This window comes from Pan paniscus, chromosome 16, assembly GCF_029289425.2.
Source record: "Pan paniscus chromosome 16, NHGRI_mPanPan1-v2.0_pri, whole genome shotgun sequence".
NCBI classification, from domain to species: Eukaryota; Metazoa; Chordata; class Mammalia; order Primates; family Hominidae; genus Pan; species Pan paniscus.
The window spans coordinates 90,024,079-90,041,064 of NC_073265.2; the positions used below are offsets into that span (position 1 = coordinate 90,024,079).

Below are 16,986 nucleotides of genomic sequence, written 5' to 3' on the forward strand. Positions count from 1 at the left end.
TGCACTTTGGAGAGCATGGTTGTCTGTTAGACCACAAACCCTCTCTGGATTGCTACTCTTTGTGAAAAGAAAAAGTTGCAGCAGAGGGTCGCCTAAGGGTCTTTCAACTTCTAAAATTCCATGCTTTCAAATAACTTTGACTTCCTTAGTCTCTATATTTCACAAGTAACTTTTCAGTCCAGAAAGGCAACATAAAATTGCAAGTATGTCTCACTTTATATAATAAATGGTTCTTTAAAAATAATCATTTTATAAAATAAATCATGTTTTTAAATTCTCCAGAAAAATGTGCTATTTAAAGAATTCTGTTTTTCTACAAAAGAAAGAATCCCAATGTGCTTATTTTCAAGTCTGAATTTTTATCAGTTTTTTTTTCTTATAGTGCAGAACATCAATGTAACACAAAAGTCCACTAATTTTGTAATATTTTCAAGATGGGAATGTTTGTTGAGGTCATGCCAATTGACTTTACAAATGTAGGGAAGAGTATAGTGATCTCCGCTTTTTAAAAAATAGACCCAGTAAATGGAGTGGCACCATGGACATTTTTCCAGTGGGGAGAAGACACATGCAGCTGGTTTTCTCTGCTTAATCTCGTAGATCTCAGCCTAGGATGCAAATTAGAATCATTTAGTGGAAGAAGAGGACTGTCAAAAATTCCAGTGTCTCGATCTCACCTCTGTAGATTTAACTGGTCTGTGTTGGGACCTGGCTGTATTTTTCTATTAACGCCCAAGCCACTCTAGTTAGCTGTAGTCAACATAGCTAGCATGTAATAAGCTAGCAACACAGCAGTAACAAGTTGATCTGAAGCAAAAAATCTGGAATCCTGGGAGATCTTCTTTAGGGTGTGAGTAGTAGATCTTCTTGTGTGTTAGGCTTAAGTATAATTACAATCCTCCTCTGATTCAAACAAAATAATTAGGACGTTTTCATGAGCTGCCTTGTATAGCATACTCCTGAGTTCCTTTAATAGGCCCTCTTTTGTTTTTTTTTTTTAAGAGACAGGGTCTTGTTCCGTTTCCAGGCTAGATTGTGCAGTGGTGCAATCATGGCTCACTGAAGCCTTGACTTCCTGAGCTCAAGCAAACCTCCTGCCTCAGCCTCCCAAACAGCTAGGACTACAAATATGTACCACCACTCCTGGCTTTAATAGGCCTTTTAAACAACAGGTCATCAGAAATATTTAAGCACCTGTCACCAAATGTCAGGCTTTCCCATTCTTAAACAAAAGGCTGGAATGATAACCTGATCAAGCAAAATGAAGTTTAACAAAAAGGAATATAACTTCCAACAAAAACGAAAAACCACTCTCAGCACCAGACAATTCCCCAGTGGAGGAAATGTTGCTTAACAATAGTTCATGTGGAAAAGACATGGAGGCTTAATCAATTTCAAGCTCAGTATGAATTAACAGCATAATGCGACTAACAGCGATGGAAAACTAACCTACATCAATAGAAACAGAATTTTCAGAAAAACAGAGAAAACAGACCTGCTTGATTTTGTATGAGTCAGACCACATCTAGAAAACTGTGCTGACTTCTAGGTATAACATTTAAATAATCTGGATAAAATAGAACAAGAGAGTGATGAGGTAGGTGAAAAGACTCCACAGCATGTCTTAGGAGGTACGTTCAAAAAAGTTGTATGTATTTAGCCTGCAGAAACAGAGTCACGTATGTTCGAAAGAATTGTATGTATTTAGCCTGCAGAAACAGAGTCACGTACGTTCGAAAGAATTGTATGTATTTAGCCTGCAGAAACAGAGTCACGGAAGAGGTGATAGGGCTTGATGATTGGTATCTGAGGGGCTACCATCTGGTTCTGTGCTGCTCTGCGGAGCTCTCCATAACTGAGATATTGTCAAGGTCACTTGCAAGGTATGTGGTATGAAATTTGGTATTAAAAATAGTTCAGGCCGGGTGCAGTGGCTCACACCTGTAATCCCAGGACTTTGGGAGGCTGAGGTGTGCGGATCATGAGGTCAGGAGATTGAGACCATCCTGGCTAACACGGTGAAACCCCATCTCTACTAAAAATACAAAGAATCAGCCAGGTGTGGTGGCGGGTACCTGTAGTCCCAGCTGCTCAGGAAGCTGAGGCAGGAGAATCGCTTGAACCCAGGAGGCTGAGGTTGCAGCGAGCTGAGATCGCACTGCTGCACTCTGGCCTGGGCAATAGAGCAAGACTCTGTCTCAAAAAAAAAAAAAAATTCAATTCAAGTACCTAAGATTGCAAATGACTTGAGGACTTCTGGGGCTGAAGAACAATGGTGGTAGCCTGATTACAAATTCCCCCCGCCGCCCCACCATTCTCCCCAAACAGCTATAGAATCAACATGAACATATAGCTTCAGGTTTCCTAGGAAACAGAACACCGTTCAGCTTATCTATAAGGAGAAGAAAAAATATATACAAATTCCCCTCTCTAGATGGCAGCCCATATCCAGTAACAGGTTAATGTCCAAATACAGAGGCCCAGCCTCCTTGGCTCAATTGGGTCATCTCTGAAGGGCCACCCAGCTCTAGAGCTCTCTGTAGGGTTGGTGGAGGCCTTGGTTGCACCCACATCAGAGTTCAACTTCTCCCTTTGCCCAGCCCAGCTCCCCTCACTCCCTCACAGGTGTGGAAGCCCAGGGTATCCCCAGATCCTCCTGTGTATGCCTGCCCATGCACGCATGTGCACACACACACACACCTATACATGCCCACACAAACACTCTCAACTGACATGGCAGGAACAAATAGCAACAGAAAGCTTCAAAGTGGGCAAAGCTTGCCTCAGGCTTTCGCCACAGCCTTGCTGACTTAGATCTCCCCCATTACTCTCTTCCTCTGGACAGCCATGACCCTGGGGCCCTCTTGAGGCCTGGGCTTTCTCCACATTCTTCATGCTGTCTTGCATGCAGGTAGATTTAGGGGCTACCATCCAAACATTAAACAGGTAGCTGCCCATGTAGGGCCTGTTCTGGCCTTAGCCCCTGCAGTCAGGCCTCTGTGGAGAGCTTTGAGGAGTGGATCTGGGTTTCCAACCCATCTAGATGACTCAGCAGAGCCAGTTCCATTCCTTTGAAAGACGTGACCATGTTTCCAGGCTCAGACTGAAGACGTCCTAGAAGTATGCCAGTTGCATGGAGGAATCTTGAGGCCAAGGCCCATTGGAAAGGACAGGCATTCCATGATGTCTTAGCTCAGGCATCCAGGGCATTGGCCATGGATCCACGCGAAGAGTGCGTGCCCAGGACTGCTTTGCTCAGGACTTCCTGGGCCTGTCACATGTGCCAAGGAGACACCCTTTGAAGAACACAGCCCCTTTGAGCACCCAGAGTTCCACAGACGGCATGCGTGCTGTTCCCAAATCAGAGCACAGATCAAGCCATCTGCATCATAAATCACTCAGGCGCTAAAGCCCACATGATAAATCAAAATGAAAATGTTTGAAAAACGAATTTCTTTTACCCACATCTACACACTGAATGAGTGTTCAGGAATAAGGTTTCTTTTGTGTCACACAAAGCTCTCTTCTGAGACTTAGGTAGTAGGGGTGGGGAGATGGCCACAGGGAGGGTGTAGCCACAGAAAACAGTGGGAGATTAGCAGGGACAGTGCTGGCCAGCATGGGGCCTCCCTATACCTGTTTTTACCAAGCTCTCTGGCCTAAGAACACATTAATAAAACTCTCATATCCTGCTGTGAATGTGCAGATTTATTAACAAGCCACAAACTGTGCCTGTGCCCCTGTCTAAAGTTCAGATTCCATATACGACATCTGTGTGTGTGCATCTGTTTCTCTACTAATAAAAAGGAGACTATCTCTTCCTTTCAGGATTATATAAAAATTCATTTCGTTTTGGGAAACGATGTTTAAAAATAATGGGAACAAGGGATGTCAGAGTTTCTTGTACTTGGTTCTTCCCCCTCCCTCACCCTCCTTTCCAACTTCAGCAAGACATGGTCTGTGGTTCTGGGGACATCACAGTCCACATTTGGGACAGAGGAAAGAGAGGCAGGATTGGAATCCCACAGATATCAATGCCGCGCTCTCAGGAAGCAGCTCTCATCTTAAGCCCTTTCATTTGCAACTGCCTCCTTTGACTTCCTGCTGGCCAAACGACTTGGGTAGCCCAGCACCTCCAAAGAACTAGTATTTTGAAAACCATTGCCAGAAAACACACAAAGCAAGAACTTTAGCACACTGGAGCTAATATGTGATAAACTGGAGTACGGAAGATCCCTCGTGTGACTAAGTCAGTCCTGAGTGACTGTAGGGAAGACAGGTCTGCTGTTGGAAACAGATGCCAGCAGCCAGAACCTCTTTGAGGAAACAGGGAGTACCAAAGAAAACTGGAATAAAAGCTTGTTTTATACTGGCTAGCCATACGCAAAAAACAGAAACTGGACCCCTTCCTTACACCTTATACAAAAATTAACTCAAGATGCATTGAAGTCTTAAATGTAAAACCTAAAACCATAAAAGCCTTAGAAGAAAACCTAGGCAATACCATTCAGGACATAGGCATGGGCAAAGACTTCATGACTAAAACACCAAAAGCAATGGCAGCAAAAGCCAAAATTGACGAATGGGATCTAATTAAACTAAAGAGCTTCTGCACAGCAAAAGAAACTAGCATCAGAGTGAACAGGCCACCTATAGAATGGGAGAAAATTTTTGCAATCTATCCATCTGACAAAGGTCTAATATCCAGAATCTACAATGAACTTAAACAAATTTACAAGAAAAAAACAAACAACCCCATCAAAAAGTGGGTCAAGGGTACGAACAGACACTTCTCAAAAGAAGACATCTGTGTGGCCAACAAACATTTGAAAAAGAGCTCATCATCACTGGTCATGAGAGAAATGCAAATCAAAACCACAATGAGATAGCATCTCACACCAGCTAGAATGGTGATCATTAAAAAGTTAGGACACAACAGATGCTGGCGAGGCTGTGGAGAAATAATGCTTTTACACTGTTGGTGGGAGTATAAATTAGTTCAACCATTGTGGAAGACAGTGTGGCGAATTTCTCAAGGATCTAGAGCCAGAAATACCATTTGACCCAGCAATCCCATTACTGGGTATATACCCAAAGGATTATAAATAATTCTATTATAAAGACACATGCATACATATGTTTATTGTAGCACTATTTACAATAGCAAAGACTTGGAACCAACCCAAATGTCCATCAATGATAGACTGGATAAAGAAAATGTGGCACATATACACCATGGAATACTGTGCAGCCATAAAAAAGAATGAGTTCATGTTCTTTGCAGGAACGTGGATGAAGCTGGAAATCATCATCCTCAGCAAACTAACACAAGAACAGAAAACCAAACACTGCCTGTTCTCACTCATAAGTAGAAGTTGAACAACGAGAACACATGGACACAGGGAGGGGAACATCACACACCGAGGCCTATCGGGGCTGGGGGGCAAGCGGAGGAAGAGCATTAGGACAAATACCTAGTACATGCAAGGCTTAAAAACTAGGTGATGGGTTGATAGGTGCAGCAAACTACCATGGCACATGTATACATATGTAACAAACCTGCATGTTCTGCACATGTATCCCAGAGCTTAAAGTAAAATAAATAAATAAATAAATAAAATAAGATGCTAATAAGAAAAATGTTTTTAATAATGCTAACAGACCAGTTTTGCATAATCATAGTGATAGGACACCAGCTATAGGGGATTCTAAAAGTACAAAAAAAAAGAGATTGTTTTACTTATTTAAACATCCTAGTATACTGTTTTCCATCAGAGGTCAGTTTGCCTAAAATTAAGAGCTAAAAAGACAAGCCGTTATCATCAGCAACAGAGAGAGACACTGCAACATCTAAATGTGGTAATCATGATGATCCTATAGGAAGTAGCATCTGTTCTTTCCTGACTTTTTTTTTTTTTTTTTGAGATGGAGTCTCACTCAGTCATCCAGGTTGGAGTGCAGTGGTGCGATCTCCACTCACTGCAAGCTCCGCCTCCTGGGTTCACGCCATTCTCCTGCCTCGGCCTCCTGAGAAGCTGGGACTACAGGTGCGCTCCACCATGCCCGGCTAATTTTTTTTGTATTTTTAGCAGAGACAGGGTTTCACCGTGTTAGCCAGGATGGTCTTGATCTCCTGACCTCGTGATCCGCCTGCCTTGGCCTCCCAAAGTGCTGGGATTACAGGTATGAGCCACCACGCCTGGCCTACATTGACAGCATTTCTAACATACTTTATTTCAACAATCAGTCTTTGTGATATTTTTATAAATTATTGTTCAGCAAAGTGCAGTTTTACATTCACTCTTACCTACTAGCAGACTCTTACCTACTAGGCTTCTTGGATGTTACAGACTTTGTGTTCTTCCCTAACATGTTGACATCTACGAGGATGTGTCAAAAATGACCACCTGGAATGTGAGTCATGAAAGTCAACTGGCAAAAGACAGCTTAGAAAACTGTCACTGGAGCCTTTGGTTTCAAGACAAGGACTCACAATGTCAGCTGCAGCACTGTCTGCCTGAGCAAAATGAAGAGGCTTGCTGAGAGCCAACTGCCCAACAATGACTCATTCACAGGCTCTCTGTAGTTTGGTAGAAAGAACCTGCTAAAGTAGTAATACTGATCATATTGATCATGACAATGGCAGCTAACATTTATCATGTGCTTACTATGTGCCACCCACTGTTCTCAGGGCTTTATCCTTCAATGCAGGCACTAATATCATGATCCCTATTTTACAGGTGAAGAAACTGAGGCAATGAATGAAGTAATATACCCAAGATCACATTGCCAGTGAATGGGAGAGCTGACGTTTGAATCTACACAGAACCTGTGCTCTTAGCTATCTAACCGCTTTACTTGGAAGTGATGTGAGATTAAAAAAAGAAGAAAAACAAAATATCTTCTTATGCTTTCAAAAAGTTCAAAAGTAAGTTACAAGATTTATGCTGCATTTTAATCTATGATCTTGATTACTCATCAATTGGATTATGTACCCATTTTTTTTTTTTTTTTTTTTGAGATGGAGTCTCACTCTGTCTCCCAGGCTGGAGTGGAGTGCAGTAGCGTGATCTCGGCTCACTACAACCTCCACCTCTCTGGTTCAAGCAATTCTCCCACCTCAGCCTCCCAAGTGGCTGGGATTACAGGCCCACACCACCACGCCCAGCTAATTTTTGTATTTTTAGTAGAGACAGGGTTTTGCCATGTTGGTTAGGCTGGTTTCAAACTCCTGACCTCAGGTGATCCTCCCACCTCAGCCTCCCAAAGTGCTAGGATTCCAGTCATAAGCCACTGTGCCCGGCCTGTATTCACTATTTATTTTTATTTTTTGAAATTTTTGTGGGTACCCAGTAGGTGTATACATATATATTTTTTAACTCTTGAAAATTTTTGAATATTCACTATTTTATAACTCCATACAAGTATTTTAAACTAATTTTCTGGTTTTTCTAGTTATTAATTTTTTTGCCTTAACTCAAGTAAAGAATAATTTAAAAGGTGAAGTGTTACAAGTTAAGAGACTCAAGTTCTAGTCTTGGCTTTGCCATGAAATTACTGTGTGAATTTGGTCTACGCTTCGGTTTCCTCATGTTTGTTAGCATGTTCCTCTCTTTAGCTAAAACAGTTCAGTGTATGTAAAGTGTCATTCTATGAACTGAAGAGATCCTGCCTGTTGAGTTGCAGATGGCTGGGCAGGTTGCCAAGGGGCTGGTTTCTCCATCCTGGCTTTCGTGGCTGCATGCTACAGTTCCCCCCGCACGTCTTGACTACTCACCAGCACAAGATGTCACACAGACATGCTTGAGCTGGCCAGGATCCAGGATGATATTTAGAAAGAAGAGAATAAAAGCTTAAGGATGATCAAGTTCTCTTAAGTAATATTAAACAAAAGCATACTATTTTCCTTCTAATTTCCTCTCAAGGCACTTCTCATGTTAGCAAAGAAAATGACAAGATGAGTGGCAGCCTGTCATATTTTCTGATGTAATGTATCGGCTAGTAGCTCATCACAAAATCAACCATTTTATAGGAACTAGATAAGTTTCAGTGCCAAGCCTTGTTCTCAAGCAGCAGGATGCCTGCTAAGCAGGGTCCATATAAGCTAGAGTTTTGAAATTATAGTGATATTTTTATTTTAAGGCATTCAAGAGCAAAAGCAAATAGTGGAAGGTTCTTATTCATCAAATGCAATGACCTTATTGTTTAGAAAAAATAAGATGTGACTATTACCAAAAATGCTATTTTTAGAAGTATAATCACCTTCTTTTCAGTCTGCCATGAAAATTCATGGAGACCAAAAATGATTAATACATTATTTTGTAACTTGCTACCCAAAACAGGGTGGTTTGTTTTCCAAATTTTGTATTCTTTGCATATTTAAAGTTACTTACTGAGAGTTTTCCATGTGTAAGGAATTGAAGGAACAAACTCACAATCTCTGTTACAAGATTTAAAAGAAATTTTTGGAGGCACATGAACGTCTGCAATTTCATTTGTAAAGTATCCAAGAATCTGTCGCCTTAGTAACAATCAAATGCATTAAATGCTAAACGCTGATTAAATAGAGTTGAAAATGGATTTGTTAGTTATCCCTCTAAGAATTTTAACTCCAGCCTCTAGCCCTCTCCTCCTCTTTGCAATGCAACTATGCCTTCAAATAGTGTTCTTTAAAAGGAGGCTTTACAGCTTTGGAGGAATAAGCTGATTTCACAGCCAGTTTTGCCACTGCTGTGGAAAACAAAGTACACATGCAAGCCTGCTGAAGTCATACAAACTGCAAGGATTACGGCTGTGGGGGCCTCCACAACTCCTGTCAAACTGCAATTGGAAACAGCTTCTCCAAAGGACAACATGAGAAATCAGGAATTCTTGTCCATGGCTCCCCAACCTGCTGGGTTTCTAATCAGGCCTGGCATGACCCATTAGAGATCAGACAGGAAAATCACAATGAAACTAGGGTATCTTCTGTTTTCCAAGCTTCACTCCCCCAGATCCTTTTCAAGCCTGTAATTATTGTCTCTCACCAGTTAATAAGGGAACCGTTTCTCCATGGGGACAGGAGCTTCTGGAAGGCTGGACCCAATCATTATAGGCTCAGTCCAGGGCCTTTCCTTCACACCAACTACTGCAAGTGCAAACTGTCTAACTGATCCAGTTCTTATTTAACTTGTCTCAGTTACTTCCACTTTATCACTCACTTAGAGATAAGAAAACTGTCAGTCCTCTGAGCCTAAGCTAAGCCATCATATCCCCTGTGACCTGCACATACACATCCAGATGGTCTGTTCCTGCCTTAACTGATGACATTCCACCACAAAAGAAGTGAAAATGGCCTGTTCCTGCCTTAACTGATGACATTATCTTGTGAAATTCCTTCTCCTGGCTCATTCTGGCTCAAAAGCTCCCCTACTGAGCACCTTGTGACCCCCACTCCTGCCCACCAGAGAACAAACCCCCTTTTTCCTTTACCTACCCAAATCCTATAAAACGGCCCCACCCCTATCTCCCTTCACTGACTCTCTTTTCGGACTCAGCCTGCCTGCACCCAGGTGAAATAAACAGCCTTGCTGCTCACACAAAGCCTGTTTGGTGGTCTCTTCACACGGACGCACATGAAATTTGGTGCTGTGACTGGAGAGGGGGGACCTCCCTTGGGAGATCAATCCCCTGTCCTCCTGTTCTTTGCTCTGTGAGAAAGATCCACCTACGACCTCAGGTCCTCAGACCGACCAGCCCAAGAAACATCTCACCAATTTCAAATCCGGTAAGTGGCCTCTTTTTACTGTCTTCTCCAACCTCTCTCACTATCCCTCAACCTCTTTCTCCTTTCAATCTTGGCACCACACTTCAATTTCTCCCTTCCCTTAATTTCAATTCCTTTCATTTTCTGGTAGAGACAAAGGAGACATGTTTTATCCATGGACCCAAAACTCCGGCACTGGTCACGGACTAGGGAAGGCAGCCTTCGCTTGGTGTTTAATCATTGCAGGGACACCTCTCTGATTATTCACCCAGGTTTCAGAGGTGTCAGACCACGCAGGGATGCCTGCCTTGGTCCTTCACTCTTAGCAGCAAGTCCTGCTTTTCTGGGGGAGGGGCAAGAACCCCAACCCCTTCTCTCCATGTCTCTACCCCTTCTCCGCTTTTCTGGGGGAGGGGCAAGAACCCCTCAACCTCTTCTCCTTCACCCTTAGCGGCAAGTCCCGCTTTTCTGGGGGAGGGGCAGGAACCCCGACCTCTTATCTCTGCGCCCTGATCCCTTATTTCCACACCCTGACCTCTTATCTCTGTGCCTCAATCTCTTATTTCTGCACCCCGACCTCTTATCTCTGCACCCTGATCCCTTATTTCTGCACCCCGACCTCTTATCTCTGTGCCCCGATCCCTTATTTCCATGCCCTGACCCCTGATCTCTGCACCCCGATCCCTTATTTCTGCACCCTGACCACTTATCTCTGTGCCCCAACCCCTTACTTCCACGCCCCGACCCCTTTCTCGCTTTTCTGGAGGGTAAAAACACCCGAACCCCTTCCCTCCGTGTCTCTACCCTTCTCTTTAAACTTGCCTCCTTCACTATGGGCAACCTTCCACCTTCCATTCCCCCTTCTTCTCCCTTAGCCTGTGTTCTCAAAAACCTAAAACCTCTTTAACTTGCACCTGACCTAAAACCTAAATGCCTTATTTTCTTCTGCAATGCTGCTTGACCCCAATACAAACTTGACAGTGGTTCCAAATAGCCAAAAAATGGCACTTTCAATTTTTCCATCCTACAAGATCTAAATAATTCTTTTCGTAAAATAGGCAAACGATCTGAGGTGCCTGACGTCCAGGCATTCTTTTACACATCAGTCCCTCCCTAGTCTCTGTTCCCAGTGCAACTCATCCCAAATCTTCCTTCTTTCCCTCCCGCCTGTCCCCTCAGTCCCAACCCCAAGTGTCGCTAAGTCTTTCTAATCTTCCTTTTCTACAGACCCATCTGACCTCTCCCCTCCTCACCAGGCCGAGCTAAGTCCCAATTCTTCCTCAGCCTCCAGTCCTCCACCATATAATACTTATATCATCTCCCCTCCTCACACCCAGGCCAGCTTACAGTTTTGTTCCATGACTAGCCCTCCCCTCCTCACCAGGCCGAGCTAAGTCCCAATTCTTCCTCAGCCTCCACTCCTCCACCATATAATACTTATATCACCTCCCCTCCTCACACCCAGGCCAGCTTACAGTTTTGTTCCATGACTAGCCCTCCCCCACCTGCCCAGCAATTTACTCTTAAAAAGGTGGCTGGAGCTAAAGGCATAGTCAAGGTTAATGCTCCTTTTTCTTTATCCCAAATCAGATAGTGTTTAGGCTCTTTTTCATCAAATATGAAAAACCCAACCCAGTTCATGGCTCGTTCGGCAGCAACCCTGAGACACTTTACAGCCCTAGACCCTAAAAGGTCAAAAGGCCGTCTTATTCTCAACATACATTTTATTACCCAATCTGCTCCCGACATTAAATAAAACTCCAAAAATTGAATTCTGGCCCTCAAACCCCACAACAGGACTTAATTAACCTCGCCTTCAAGGTGTACAATAATAGAATAGAGGCAGCCAAGTAACAATGTATTTCTGAGTTGCAATTCCTTGCCTCCACTGTGAGACAAACCCCAGCCACATCTCCAGCACACAAGAACTTCCAAATACCTGAACTGCAGTGGCCAGGCATTCCTCCAGAACTGCCTCCCCCAGGAGCTTGCTACAAGTGCCAGAAATCTGGCCACCAGGCCAAGGAATGCCTGCAGCCCAGGATTCCTCCTAAGCCACGTCCCATCTGTGCAGGACCCCACTGAAAATCAGACTGTTCAACTCATCTGGCACCCACTCCCAGAGCCCCTGGAACTCTGGCCCAAGGCTCTCTGACTGACTCCTTCCCAGATCTTCATGGCTTAGTGGCTGCAGACTGACACTGCCCGATCACTTCAGAAGCCCCCTAGACCATCACAGACGCCGAGCTTCAAGTAACTCTCACAGTGGAAGGTAAGTCCGTCCCCTTCTTAATCAATACGGAGGCTACCCACTCCACATTACCTTCTTTTCAAAGGCCTGTTTACCTTGCCTCCATAACTGTTGTGGGTATTGACGGCCAGGCTTCTAAACCTCTTAAAACTCCCCAACTCTGGTGCCAACTTAGACAATACTCTTTTAAGCACTCCTTTTTAGTTATCCCCACCTGCCCAGTTCCCTTATTAGGCTGAGACACTTTAACTAAATTATCTGCTTCCCTGACTATTCCTGGGCTATAGCCACACCTCATTACTGCCCTTCTTCCCAATCCAAAGCCTCCTTTGTGTCCTCCTCTTGTATCCCCCAACCTTAACCCACAAGTATAAGATACCTCTACTCCCTCCTTGGTGACCGATCATGCACCCCTTACCATCTCATTAAAACCTAATCACCCTTACCCTGCTCAATGCCAATATCCCATCCCACAGCATGCTTTGAAAAGATTAAAGCCTGCTATCACTCGCCTGCTGCAGCATGGCCTTTTAAAGCCTATAAACTCTCCTTACAATTCCCCCATTTCACTTGTTCTAAAACCAGACAAGCCTTATAAGTTAGTTCAGGATCTATGCCTTATCAACCACATTGTTTTGCCTATCCACCCCATGGTGTCAAACCCATATACTCTCCTATCCTCAATACCTCACTCCACAATCCATTATTGTGTTCTGGATCTCAAACATGCTTTCTTTACTATTCCTTTGCACCCTTCATCCCAGCCTCTCTTCACTTTCACTTGGACTGACCCTGACACCCATCAGGCTCAGCAAATTACCTGGGCTGCACTGCCACAAAGCTTCACAGACAGCCCCCATTACTTTAGTCAAGCCCAAATTTCTTCCCTATCTGTTACCTATCTCAGCATAATTCTCATAAAGACACACGTGCTCTCCCTGCCGATCATGTCTGACTAATCTCCCAAACCCCAACCCCTTCTACAAAACAACAACTCCTTTCCTTCCTAGGCATGGTTAGATACTTTCACCTTTAGATACCTGGTTTTGCCATCCTAAAAAAAACATTCTATAAACTCACAAAAGGAAACCTAGCTGACCCCAAAGATCCTAAATCCTTTCCCCACTCCTCTTTCCCTTCCTTGAAGACAGCTTTAGAGACTGCCCCCATTCTAGCTCTCCCTGACTCATCCCAACCCTTTTCATTGCACACAGCTGAAGTGTAGGGCTGTGCAATCAGAATTCTTACACAGGGACCAGGATCACATCCTGTAGCCTTTTTGTCCAAACAACTTGACCTTACTGTTTCAGGCTGGCCATCATGTCTCCGTGCAGTGGCTGCTGCTGCCTTAATACTTTTAGAAGCCCTTAAAATCACAAACTATGCTCAACTCACTCTCTACAGCTCTCATAACTTCCAAAATCTATTTTCTTCCTCACACCTGACATATATACTTTCTGCTCCCCGGCTCCTTCAGCTGTACTCACTCTTTGTTGAGTCTCCCACAATTACCATTGTCCCTGGCCTGGACTTCAATCCGGCCTCCCACATTATTCCAGATACCACACCTGACCCCCATGACTGCATCTCTCTGATCCACCTGACGTTCACCCCATTTCCCCACATTTCCTTCTTCCCTGCTTCTCACCCTGATCACACTTGGTTTATTGATGGCAGTTCCACCAGGCCTAATGGCCACACACCAGCAAAGGCAGGCTATGCTATAGTACAAGCCGCTAGCCCGCCTCTTAGAACCTCTCATTTCCTTTCCATTGTGGAAATCTATCCTCAAGGAAATAACTTCTCAGTGTTCCATCTGCTATTCTACTACTCCTCAGGGATTCTTCAGGCCCCCTCCCTTCCCTACACATCAAGCTCAGGGATTTGCCTCCACCCAGGACTCGCAAATTAGCTTTACTCAACATGCCCTGAGTCAGGAAACTAAAATACCTCTTGGTCTAGGTAGACACTTACCCTGGATAGGTAGAGGCCTTTCCCACAAGGTCTAAGAAGGCCACCATGGTCATTTCTTCCCTTCTGTCAGACATAATTCCTCAGTTTGGCCTTCCCACCTCTATATAGTCCAATAGCAGACCGGCCTTTATTCATCAAATCAGCCAAGCATTTTTTCAGGTTCTTAGTATTCAGTGAAACCTTTATATCCCTTACAGTCCTCAGTCTTCAGGAAAGGTAGAACAGACTAATGGTCTTTTAAAAACACACCTCACCAAGCTCAGCCACCAACTTAAAAAGGACTGGACAATACTTTTACCACTTTCCCTTCTCAGAATTCAGGCCTGTCCTCGGAATGCTACAAGGTACAGCCCATTTGAGCTCCTGTATAGACACTCCTTTTTATTAGGCCCCAGTCTCATTCCAGACACCAGACCAACTTGGACTGTGCCCCAAAAAACTTGTCATCCCTACTATCTTCTGTCTAGTCATACTCCTATTCACCATTCTCAACTACTCATACGTGCCCTGCTCTTGTTTACACTGCCAGTTTACACTGTTTCTCCAAGCCATCACAGCTGATATCTCCTGGTGCTATCCCCAAACCACCACTCTTAACTCTTAAAGTAAATAAATAATCTTTGCGGGCAAGGCTATGCTGAACCTCCTTTGGCACTCTCTAATTAGATGTCCTAGGTCCTCCCAATTCTTAGTCCTTTAACACCTGTTTTTCTCCTTCTCTTATTCCATTTAGTTTTTCAATTCATACAAAACTGTATCCAGGCCATCACCAATAATTCTAAATGACAAATGTTTCTTCTAACAACCGCACAATATCATCCCTTACCACAAAATCTTCCTTCAGCTTAATCTCTCCCCCTCTAGGTTCCCACACCACCCCTAATCCTGCTTGAAGCAGCCCTGAGAAACATCGCCCATTTTATCTCCATACCATCCCCCAAAATTTTCACCTTCCCAACACTTTACCACTATTTCATTTTATTTTTCTTATTAATATAAGAAGACAGGAATGTCAGGCCTCTGAGCCCAGGCTAAGCCATCATATCCCCTGTGACCTGCACATACACATCCAGATGGCCTGTTCCTGCCTTAACTGATGACATTCCACCACAAAAGAAGTGAAAATGGCCTGTTCCTGCCTTAACGATGATGTTATCTTGTGAAATTCCTTCTCCTGGCTCATCCTGGCTCAAAAGCTCCCCTACTGAGCACCTTGTGACCCCCACTCCTGCCCACTAGAGAACAACCCCCCTTTTTCCTTTACCTACCCAAATCCTATAAAATGGCCCCACCCCTATCTCCCTTCACTGACTCTCTTTTCGGACTCAGCCCGCCTGCACCCAGGTGCAATAAACAGCCTTGTTGCTCACACAAAGCCTGTTTGGTGGTCTCTTCACACAGACGTGCATGAAAACAACTTTTTCAGAGATCACAGAAAAGCTATTTAGAACTTTAATAAACTAGGACCATTCAATGAAAGTTTTTTTTTTTTTTGGCACCACAACTTTAACAGGAAAAGTTGGCTCTCAAGAAAACAAGGTCATCAGTAATTCAGTTCAAGAAGAAACTTCTCAGTTTTTTTTTTTTTTTTTTAGATTAACCGAGATGTGGGCTAATTTCCCATACCTCTGTGAAGATCTAGAAGCTAAGAGATGGTAGAAAACTCAGAGGTCAATTACGGCAGTTTCCATTTCCTTTGCCAACTCTTCAGTGATCTTTGAGGCACATTTACTAAAGTTGGAAAACTAATTAATCAAAGAGTTGATTAAAAACTGAGCTTATCAGACTAACTGCCAGCATCCTTGGTACACACAAGTCACTCAATCTGACAATATAGTGCTGTATATATTATACACGGATAGTAACACCTAAATGTGAGCCAGCTATAACTTTCAACTTGAAAGATCCTTAATGAAAACTCCCTTATGTAAACCAAAAATAAAGTTCTAAACCCCCAACTGCCTGATGGACCCCCTCTCAGCCAAGGACATTCCAATGTAAACCTGAAAATCTAGTTGAGGCCATGATGGGAAGTGAGAGTCAGACACACCTCATTATACACCCTCCTTCCTTTGGAATCCAGGCACAGCTGACCATCAGTAACATTAAAACAGAGATCTTAAGACTGACTTTTGTAGCAATAAGACACCAAGTTCCAGCCTGACTCTAGTATAACATCACATGATAGATAGCAGCCCCTGAAAGAAATTGAAATATTTTACTCCAAAATATATTCCTTTGATATAGTTTGAAATGGCCCTACCAAACTGTCTCTTGTGGAGCAAACCTACATTTTGCGGAGAATCACCTTTCCTTTCTGGATCTTTCCTCTGATCCAGGAGAGAATGAATTAACAGTCTGGCACCTTTTAAGGTCTCATAACAGCACTGAAGTCAGCTACCTGGAGGCTTCATCAGCATAATAAAACCTTGGTCTCCACAACTCCTTATCTTAATACAGACATTCCTTTCTATTGATTTCAGCTCTTATCTAATGAGTTATCTAATAACTCTTTCAACCAATTGCCAATCAGAAAAATCCCTGAATCTGCCTATGACCTGGAAGCCCCCTACTTCCAGTTGTCTTGCCTTTCCAGACCAAAGCAATGTACATCTTACATGCATTGACTGATGACTTATATCTCCCTAAAATGTCTAAAACCAAGTTGTAGTCCGACCACCTTGGGCACATGTTCTCAGGATCTCCTGCGGCTGTGTCATGGGCCACTGGTCGTTCATATTTGGTTCAGGATAAACCTGTTCAAATATTTTACAGAGTTTGACTCTTTTCATCAACACTTAGTAGTAGGTTATGATTTTAAGACAAAGCAGAAATGCGATCTTTTTCACTTGCTTTAAAGGCTCAACTCAAACTCCATCACTCAATGAAACATTTCCTGGTCCCTTGAGTTAATTTCTCTTTTTAGCTTTTCTTCCATAGCAAGTTTCTGGGGCCTGTATGTACCACAGGACATTCTGTATGCTATAGTTAGTTGCCGGTAGATGAACATTCCCCC

At 43.5% G+C, this 16,986-nt stretch overlaps 1 protein-coding gene and 1 long non-coding RNA gene across 9 annotated transcripts in view; one reads left to right on the top strand and one right to left on the bottom strand.

Moving 5' to 3' along the window:
• The window catches only part of LOC130540848 (uncharacterized), a 63,245-nt gene extending 54,616 nt beyond the window's left edge, over positions 1-8,629 (top strand). Inside the window, exon 5 of the long non-coding RNA XR_008954850.2 lies at positions 6,741-8,629. This is a non-coding gene — a long non-coding RNA (uncharacterized LOC130540848). The remainder of the gene's footprint in view (positions 1-6,740) is intronic.
• Positions 1-16,986, bottom strand: part of CERS3 (ceramide synthase 3) — a 146,464-nt gene that overhangs the window by 30,715 nt on the left and 98,763 nt on the right. The gene's annotated exons all lie outside the window — the stretch shown is intronic.